We start from the raw sequence: 10,441 nt of genomic DNA, 5'->3' as shown, positions 1-10,441 counted from the left end.
TTCAGACCCAAGTTCTTGTGGGACTAAATCAGCAAAGGACAGAAGGTAGAAACTGAGCAAGACATTGCTGGAGGCGGGGCCCTTCCAGTGGAGTTAGCCAGAGTCACCTGTGGAGCCCTGCAGGTCCCAGGCTGCTGTGCTCACGTACCTAATAGTATTTCTGGGAAGGCTACCCAGACTTTGATGCCGGTTTCAAACAAAAAGTTAACAGTCTTGAGTGGCTTCTCTCTGTTTTCTCAGTGCACCTGTTCCTTGATCAGGTGGTGCTGCTGGCTCAGGCCTCGACTGCCTCTAGTTCCACACAGGAAAGCTGGCATTCCTCTTGAATGAAGTCCCAAGTACAGACAAATTTAGTAGGCAATAGACCGATCTCAAAGATTCCTGCTGGTCACAGAATAATGACTTGTTTGAGTTAAGAAGAAAATGACTCAAGAACTCAGTTAAAAGCAATAATTTTATATAATGATTTTACATGAGTTTAAAATGGTGAACTTTTTCTTTAAACGTTAAAAATATCCACGCTTTCATCTAAGTCAAATGAAAATAGTACACGTGTGCTTCAGGCCTCCTGGTTTACCAGGTACTTTCCACACCATTCTCTCACTGAATCCTCACAGCGGAATGAGGACGGGGTTATTGTGCAAATATTACTGGTGAAAAAACTTGGTTAATTCCCAGCATCACACCCCTAGGAAGTGAAAGAATCACAGCTCTAAACAGGTGGCTGTTCTGCTTCCAAACCCAGGGGTCTCGGATCAGCCATGAGAACCTGAGGAGTTCAGCTCTTCCCAGCCATGACTCTCAATCACCTACCCGCAGGGGCCTTTGATGATAATCCTCCGAGTCCTGAGCGTGAAGTAATTTCTGCATTTTCACATGAATTTTAGGTCAAGTGATATAAGAGGATTTGCAGGGTGGTCAAATGCCAGAGCTGGAGCTCAGCTGTCGGGGCTGGACCCTGGCTCTGCGGCTACCAGCTCCCTGACCTTGTCTGAGCGGCTGCCGTCTTTGAATCTCAGGTTTCTCCACTGCCAAATGGCACAAAGCAAGATCATGCATACAGGTGGTCTTGTGGGGTGCTGGGCCCATGCGAATGCTCCCTAAGCATTATTGAAGGTGACTCTTACTACTCTTGCCACATAACACTTCAAACTTGCACTGGTGGTTTGCATACAATTGACATGTAGAAGCACATCTGATTGCTTGGATTCCAGCTGAAGTCAAGTCGTGGAGCTCTTTTTGGCCTTTGCCACTGTCTAGCATGGTCCTCAGTAGATGTCTGCGTTATGGAACCAGGAGCCCACTGAGTTTCCTGCAGGCTGTCAGTTCCGGTGTTGCTGCACCAGGTGATTTCTTGGATACTTTTTGGTTCTAACTTTAGTTTCATGTTTATTGAAGACTGGCCACACACGTAGTCCTTTAAAGTTGCTCCACTCAATCTGAGCCTACCTTTAATGCACGGTATTGCCTGTGCTTGCCTCCACTCTGTATGTCCCACCAGACAGCAATCAACTCCCCGAAAAGAGAGAAGCTGACATGGTGTCTTCAGAGCTGAGCCTGCTAACTGGTGTGTCGTAAGCACTAAAATACACTTTTATTGAAGAAATGCTGTTGACAAATGGGAGTTAGGTAAGCTTTCTAATTCCCATTTTAATTGTTACACCTATGTATATATTAAGACCACTGTATATTAAAAGTCTAATATCAGAATCTACTGTGTTAAATGACAATACGATCATCGGTTCAATCAATAGAAGTACCATATTTATTGAATAGCTACTCTGTGCCAGTCACGGCTATGCCAGCGAAGCAGAGAATTAAAAAGATAAACTGCTGCCTTGTCCTCGCTGTTACCACAGCCCACGTCAGTGAACACGGGCTCTACCGAGGAGCCAGGCTCCCTGTAGCTTGTGTTCTTGCAAAGAAGTTGAAAACCAAATCAGTGCAGTAACAAGACACAGATACATACGGGTGCGTGTTTGCTGAACTCGGGATGGCCACCAGATTGGCAGGGCTAATTTGCCCTCAGTGTTTTGTGCTTTTCCCCTAATTATTCTAGAAGGATCGTGTTGCTTTATTCCCACAGAACAAGCACTGGCCGAGGAGAAGCACTACCCCCAGCAGACCTCGGCTGCTCCCGACGCATCACTGCCCTCAGAAAGACAGCCTTGCTCCGAATTTATTTTCATAATTACATGAACGTTATCTAAAAGAAACAAAGGACGTGGGAAAGAATAAAGTTTAAAATAAACTTTAAGCTGTGGGAATGCGGGGGCCAGACTGGACAACAGAGAAAGCCAGAGTGAGCTCAGTGTCTCTGTGATGCTCTACTCGGCCAGCAAGAGAGCTGCACACAACCGAGATCTGTGTCCGCCAGCCGGAAGTTCAGGACTCAGACACGCAATGTGCTGACTCCATCTAGAGCTAATTCATTCCAAAGCATGAGAAACATAGAGAAAAGCAGCAACTGTCGGCCACACAGGCAGTAACGTTTCTTTCCTAAAGACTGGAGTTGTATTTCTTCCATTGTGGTACAATCTCATTGTTTTTATGGCCATATCATCATTTTATTCAGGAATGTTTAAATGCTCTGAAATATCACTTAGCCATTAAAATGTTGATTACTACAACTAAATGACAACATAGAGAAGATACATCATTTAGAGAAAATTCAGGATACACGATCTTACAAGCACTATGACAGGAGCTGAGTAAAAGTGGACTACGTCAACAGGCCGGAAAGGAGGATTGAAGGGAAAACACTCGGCGTGTTACTATGTCAACAGGCCGGAAAGGAGGACAGAAGGGAAAACACTCACTACGTTACTATGTTAAGAGGCTGGAAGGGAAGACAGAGGGAAAACGCTCGGCGTGTTACTATGTCAAGAGGCTGGAAGGGAAGACAGAGGGAAAACGCTCGGCATGTTACTATGTCAAGAGGCTGGAAGGGAAGACAGAGGGAAAACGCTCAGCATGTTACTATGTCAAGAGGCTGGAAGGGAAGACAGAGGGAAAACGCTCGGCGTGTTACTATGTTAAGAGGCTGGAAGGGAAGACAGAGGGAAAACGCTCGGCGTGTTACTGTGTTAAGAGGCTGGAAGGGAAGACAGAGGGAAAACGCTCGGCGTGTTACTATGTTAGGAGGCTGGAAGGGAAGACAGAGGGAAAACGCTCGGCGTGTTACTATGTCAAGAGGCTGGAAGGGAAGACAGAGGGAAAACGCTCAGCATGTTACTATGTTAAGAGGCTGGAAGGGAAGACAGAGGGAAAACGCTCGGCGTGTTACTATGTTAGGAGGCTGGAAGGGAAGACAGAGGGAAAACGCTCGGCGTGTTACTGTGTTAAGAGGCTGGAAGGGAAGACAGAGGGAAAACGCTCGGCGTGTTACTATGTTAAGAGGCTGGAAGGGAAGACAGAGGGAAAACGCTCGGCGTGTTACTGTGTTAAGAGGCTGGAAGGGAAGACAGAGGGAAAACGCTCGGCGTGTTACTATGTTAAGAGGCTGGAAGGGAAGACAGAGGGAAAACGCTGGGCGTGTTACTATGTTAAGAGGCTGGAAGGGAAGACAGAGGGAAAACGCTCGGCGTGTTACTATGTTAAGAGGCTGGAAGGGAAGACAGAGGGAAAACGCTCGGCGTGTTACTATGTTAAGAGGCGGGAAGGGAAGACAGAGGGAAAACGCTCGGCGTGTTACTATGTTAAGAGGCTGGAAGGGAAGACAGAGGGAAAACGCTCGGCGTGTTACTATGTTAAGAGGCTGGAAGGGAAGACAGAGGGAAAACGCTCGGCGTGTTACTATGTTAAGAGGCTGGAAGGGAAGACAGAGGGAAAACGCTCGGCGTGTTACTATGTTAAGAGGCGGGAAGGGAAGACAGAGGGAAAACGCTCGGCGTGTTACACGGCTGGGGTGTGCAGTCAGGGTTTTCTTTTCCAACACTTTATATCATGTCTTATTTTCTTAATATTAATAATAACACATTAAAAATGAGTTCAAGTAGAAATTGATTTTTTTCGAAGAGTAGGAATACATAACCTGGATGTTCATTTGCTCTCACTTTATCCTTGCTAACATTTGCAAAACCATCTGGCATTTCTCCCCTGGTGCTTCCAAGGAGATCATAATGATGATGCAGACACCGGAGAAGACACCTACCTGCCGATGAGGTGACATTTGTGACCCTTGGATCAAGGTCAGCATTTACAGTATGCTATTTAAGTACTGAAACACAATTTTCTGCAAAACCTTCCAAATCAGTATACACATCTGTTGCTTAGAATTATTTAAACCGCCCGTAAATGTAGGCCAAATGCACTGCTTTGGTGGGCTCTGGCTTGCCCCCAGCAGGGGTGGCTGCAGTACTTAGTTGGGGTCCATTTGGTCCAGGTTTTTCATTTTCAACAGTATTGGAAGGGTTCTTTAACATAGGAGTTTTAAATGCTATAAAATATATAGCCAAGAAAGACTGAGTTCTTGATGTATGCATACAATCCCAAACTCCTTAATAGTAAAAATCAAGAGCCTAAAACCCTTAAACTTCTGTTCCCAGGAGACGATAATGGTTTCACAGAAGCTTCCATGTTTCTGTTTAGACCCTGAGAAGGGCTCTTTCCAGCAGAGAAGACAGAGGTCCTTGGCCCCACCTCTGAGGTGGGCACAGCCTGACCCAGCCCAGATGGCTGTCACGGCCAGGACCAAGACACGTCCTGGCTGTAGGCCACCGTGCTCAGCAGCCGGGCCCCTGAAACATGAACTCGACGAAACTGTAGCATAGAGAATTCCCAACAATTAAACTCTGGACACCAAATGAAATCCGCCCCAGACAAAAATCTGTTTCAGTAACTACTGCCAACATTGGACGTCCCCCCTGCCCTGTGATGGGGAAAAGAGGGAAAGTAAAGAGCCACCTTCCCCCAGCTTTGTGCTCCAGCAGCCACTGAAAAGAACCACCTTCCCCACTTGACAGAGACAAGACTCACCAGTGACAGGGCCAGAATCAGACCCTCTGAATTCCCATTCTTTGTCCCACAGATGTATAGCTGAACGGTTTGGTCTCCCTGATCTATCTTTAAAAAATTACTTGTTAGCCAAACTTCGACTGAGCTTCTCCTCTTGGCCATGCCCACCCACGAGTGCTGGAACAAGGACCCCACGCTCCCCTCCATCTCTTCCCAGTGACTGACCCATTTCCTGCCCACTGTCCACTGCGCCACGGGCCCCTCCATGCCTCACCCAGGTGTTCTAGACTTGGTTACCCCCTCCTCCTAAAACAAAAGTGCTTTTCTGCCTGAGATGCTTGAAGGTCTTGGGGTCAAAGCATTCACCCTGGGTCATGAAGTCCCCTCCCTCTCTCGAAATGAGAACTTCAGGTAAAGTCTCTGCTTACCTGAGTCTGCATTTGTGTTTCACTGAAACACAGAGAAGACACAGAGGACAGACACTACACCGGCTGAGAACTACTCTAAGTCCTTAATAACAATGGAAAACGGACAAGAGACAGGGCCCCACGTTCTGGCAACATGGAGAACCTGTGAACTAGGGAAGCCCTCCCAGCACAGAAAATGCCAGAAAAATAAAAACACAGAACATTTTAAAATTTATGATTGCGTAAGTAGAAAAATAAGGTGAGTCTTGGAGGTCTGAATCTATAAGAACAGGCAGCCTTGATTGGCCGAGCCTGTGATTTTCCCAGAAGGAAAATGTGGCCGAGACATGGGGTTTCACAGGTCTCACCTGAGGGTAAGTTTAAGTCCTGCAAAGGGAACAATTACCGCATGGGAAAAAGGGACAGGCCCTCAGGATACTCTGAATTCTGGTGGAGGGGAAATGAGACCGAAAATATCACCCCAGAGACTCCCTCAACTCAGTGCTTTGATTTGGGGTTCAGTCCACACTGTCTCTGTGGCCCAGGAACCCTAATTCTAGAATGGAAAGATCAGTACCAGGCGGAAGCAAACACACGCCTCTTTGGGGCAAAACTCTTTAACGACAGGCCTGGGCCACGTTCCAGGCCTCCAGGAGACTCTCCCAGGAAAGTGAGATCTGAGTTGCTCCAGCTGTGGAGCCTGGGAAGGTGGTTTTCGGGGAAGGTCGTGCCTTTCTGAGTGGCCTCTGAGAGCTGAGTCAAGAAGTTAGAGGAAGCCAGTGTCTGGTTGGGCCTGGCCAGTAACTTCTGCAGGAGCTGCAGTGAGGCCGACCCTGAGCCCAGAAAAGTTCCCGATGATTAACGGGAGGCTCTGAAAAATGCATCGTTTGTTCGTAGCATTGTCAAATTACTTGACCCAAGTCAGAGGTGATTCTTTGGTTATTTATGATCGGAAAGCATCGTGGCTTTACCCCACAGGGGCCGTTTCCCCTCGCAGGGAATGCAGCAAGGAGCCTGGAAGCAGACGGCAGTGGGGAAGGCCAGCCGGGTGGGGGTGCTTTGAGAGGAGAGACAGAGGCCTTTGCCCTTGCACCGGAGACACACGGTGCCGCTGAGAGAGCTAGGAAGAGGAAGGGATGTGTGAAGGCACAGATATCTTGAGGGACAGTTATTCCTCTAACTCAGGAATGAGGATGCTTCAGCTCACATTATTTCAAGGCTTCCAAGTAAACAGTAGTTCGTAAAAACACAGTAACTGTCTCTAACACTACTTGCTTAAATATATGGACATAAGAAAATTTATCTCAAAAAAATAATCTAAAGAGAAGGAGAAAACTATAATAAAATATCCAACAATAGTAGTAAATGTAAGAGTCTTGCAGTCAAGCTTTAGGATCTTGTTCAATAATCAAAATAAAATGTCGATTATGAAGCAACACATTAACATGCTTATAATAAAAAGTGAAATAAATTACATGCCAGAGTATTTTTCTAAACGATGATCAGAATGAAGGAAAACATGTCACACATATGATCACAAACTGAATGTGTGGGTGGGAAAACACAAGCAAATGATCTCAGTGTAGAAAGAATGTTAACATTGATTTTTTAAAAAAGAATTCTGAGGTTTGGGTTTGGTTTTATATTATCGTTTCTGCACTAGATGATTTGTAAAGTTCTAAACATGTAGCCTCTAGATGTATTAAAGGAGCATGTAACGTGCAGTACAATGTCAGAGATGGGCAAGAAGAAGAACCATACAGGCTCCTGGGACATTTGCAGTCACACATTTGCCCGTGTCGACAGCAGAAGGTTCTTCCTTTTCAGGCTCCCTAACCTGGAAAGAAGCTGCTCGTGCTGTAGTGTGACGGGGACACATTTGGTAGGTGTGGTCTCCAGCGTGCGTGGTTTGGTGGTCCAGGAACCGCTGCCTCCGTCTTTGCCCAGCTCTCCCTTCCCTGTGTACCCAGAGCCAAGCAAAACACCCACAGGGGCAGTGGTTAAGAATTAATTTCTATTTGTTTTGTTATCCATGAAACACAGGTTGTGAGCTAGCAAGAAACAAAGTACTTTTGGAGGCTTAGTGACTATTTTTTATAAAAAGCGACCTTCTCCTCAGGCTTATGGTATGTCCTTAGTTATGGGAAAATGTCCATATACAGGCCACCGAAGGGCCAAGACCATGTAAAATTGGAAGGTTAAAAAATTTTCTAAAATATCCCTCTCTTTCTTTGCTTCCCCCAAAGCTAGAAAGCGCTGGGAGCCAGATGTTTTCAGAAGGGAAACAGTGTCCCAGGCAGGAGCTGTCGTTTTGAGCAGCAGAACTTGGCCTCTGTGGCCTATTTCTAGTTGCCCTGGGCTCCCGGTGAGACGCAGCTGGACAGGGCTTCTGGAAGCCTCCAGGCATCAGCACGGTTACGGATTTAAATTCTTCACAGGCCTCTGCTGGCCACGGAGGGCTGGCCGAAAACGCAGGGATGGCTGACGGATTTCGGGGCAGAAAACAGCCTGGAGGTGCCCACACAGGCTGCCAGATGAGGCGCAAGTCAGTTTCTGCGTCTGGCTGACACGTCTGACACGGCCTCGGCTGCCACCACAAGCAAGAAAACCTTTACAGCTAATTTTCCAGGAGCGAGAACCGGAAAACCCCACGGAATGAACAGACGTCGGCTGTGGCGTGTTCCGTGGTAAACGTGTTAACATCACAGCACCCTCCCTGGTCTTGCACCATTTGGTTAAAATGGAGAACTTGCTAAGGTGTTCAAAGAGCTAAAGACCCTTAGTGTGGAAACATGGAAAACGTGCAGAGTTCAGATTTGGGAAGACTCGAGTGCCCCATTGACGGCAGCCAGGTGGCCTCAGGCAAATCTCTTTCCATAACAGATCACCGGGTTTCTTCACAGAGCACAAAGGCGTATTAAAAAAATAAAGGCAGGTGTTAGATATGTGTTTCCTCTTTCTGTGTTAGTCTCTGGACGAGAAAACATGCCGAATTTTCTTTATTTTTCTTCCATGATAGTTACAACAACACAAATTCTCCCTGGCTTAGTTTTCTAATATCTTCACCAATCACAAATCTGGCCACTACGCTCCATCCTCAAGCCCACCCAACTTTCCCCTGGGTAGCCTGGCAGAGCACACAGCTGTCTGCCTTCATCGAGTGACTTTGGCTGTATCAGTTACGGCAGCGTAGCAGTGGCTGATCGGAGTATGGGATGGGGACTGGGGAAGAGGCCAATAGAAACAGGTGCAGTAGGCCGGGCGCAGTGGCTCATGCCTGTAATCCCAGCACTTTGGGAGGCCAAGGCAGGTGGATCGCAAGGTCAGGAGTTTGAGACCATCCTGACCAACATGGTGAAACCCTGTCTTTACTAAAAATACAAAAATTAGCCAGGCATGGTGGTGCGTGCCTGTAGTCCCAGGTACTTGGGAGGCTGAGGCAGGAGAATTGCTTGAACGTGGGAGACTCTGTCTCAATTAAAAAAAGAAAAAGAAAAAGAAAGAAGGAAGGAAGGAAGCAAGGAAAGAAGGGAGGGAGGAAAGAAAGAAGGAAAGAAGGAAAAGAAAGAGAGAAGGAAGGAAAGAGAAGAAAGGAAGAAAGAAGAAGGAAACGAAGGAAGGGAGGGAGGAAAGAAAGAAAGAAGGAAAAGAAGGAAAAAAGAAAAAGAAAGAAAAGAAAGAGAAAGAAGAAGAAAGAAAAGAAAGAAAGAAGAAAGGAAGAAAGAAGAAGGAAGGAAGGAAGGAAAGAAGGAAGGAAGGGAGGGAAGGAGGGAGGAGGGAGGAGGGAGGGAAGCAAGTGCAGGGGAACAGAAAGAAGAGCGGCTGTCACCGGGCAGCGCACGTAGCAACCTGAAACTGATGAGGGCAGTTCAGGGATGGAAACCAGAGGACCCTCAGTTTCGCTATTATTTTTTTAACCTGGTGTCATAAAGCTTCTACTATTCTGGGTAATTATGTCCCAAAGTAGGCAAGCACACACGTGCTTTTAAAATTTTTATTATTTTTAATGGTAGTCACAATCATATAACATGAAATTTACCGTTTTAAACTTTTTAAGTGAACAGTTCAGCACTGTCAAGTATATTTACACTGTTGTGCAACAGATATCTAGAACTTTTTCATTTTGCAGAACTGAAACTTTATGCCCACTAAGCACTAATTCTCTTTCTTCCTCCAACCCCCAAGCCCTTGGCAATCACCTCTCTACTTTCTGTTTCTATAACTTTGACTACTTGAGATACTTCATATTAGTGGAATCATACAGCAGCTTCTGTTCTTTTGATAGTGGCCATACTAATGAGTGTGAAGTAGTATCTCACTGTGGTTTTGATTTGCATTTCTCTAATAATTAGTGATGCTGAGCATCTTTTAATGTGGTTTGTTGGCCATTTTTAGATCTTCTTTGAAAAATTGTCTATCCAAGCCCTTTGCCCATTTTCTAATCAGATTGTTATTTTGTGATTGTTGACGCACATATGCTTTGAAATGACACGAATGACATAAGCTAATGGAGAAGTCTGGTGATCTTTTTCCCCTTAAGTGATTGATATGTATGCCTAAAATCTGAGGACTGAAGTTAGGGAGTATGTACAAGTAGAAAAGAAGAAAAAGGATATTTTGGAGTTTTATTTAGTATGGGATTTCTCAACCTCAGCACAACCAACATTTGGAACAGAACAGTTCTTTGTGGTGGGGGCTTTTCTGTGAGCTGTGAGGTGTCTGTGAGATTACAAATGGCCCCCCACCCACCAGATGCCCCAGCTCTGGTCATTGCTGCATGTTCTAAGATGGCAGAATCGTCCCTGGTGGAAAACCACTGACTTCGTGGTTTTGTGGAAGGATGAGGAGTAGTCGTGTCACCAAAGTCTCGGACTTGTTATTCTGGGCATTATCCAGCACTGTCAGGCTTCTCCGTTCCCACCCGAACAACGGAGTGAAGGCGATCTTCTGCGCTAAATCTCCTTCTGAAGATTCGCTGTTGCTTCAACTTCTGGGATACAAATGGCTTTAGGGGAAGATGTTGATACTTTAGAGGACCTTAAATGTCATTTCTGCTGTAAAAATCTTATCAAGACGCT

Source organism: Macaca nemestrina, chromosome 13 (assembly GCF_043159975.1).
Source record: "Macaca nemestrina isolate mMacNem1 chromosome 13, mMacNem.hap1, whole genome shotgun sequence".
NCBI lineage: Eukaryota > Metazoa > Chordata > Mammalia > Primates > Cercopithecidae > Macaca > Macaca nemestrina.
This window is presented reverse-complemented; position numbering follows the sequence as displayed.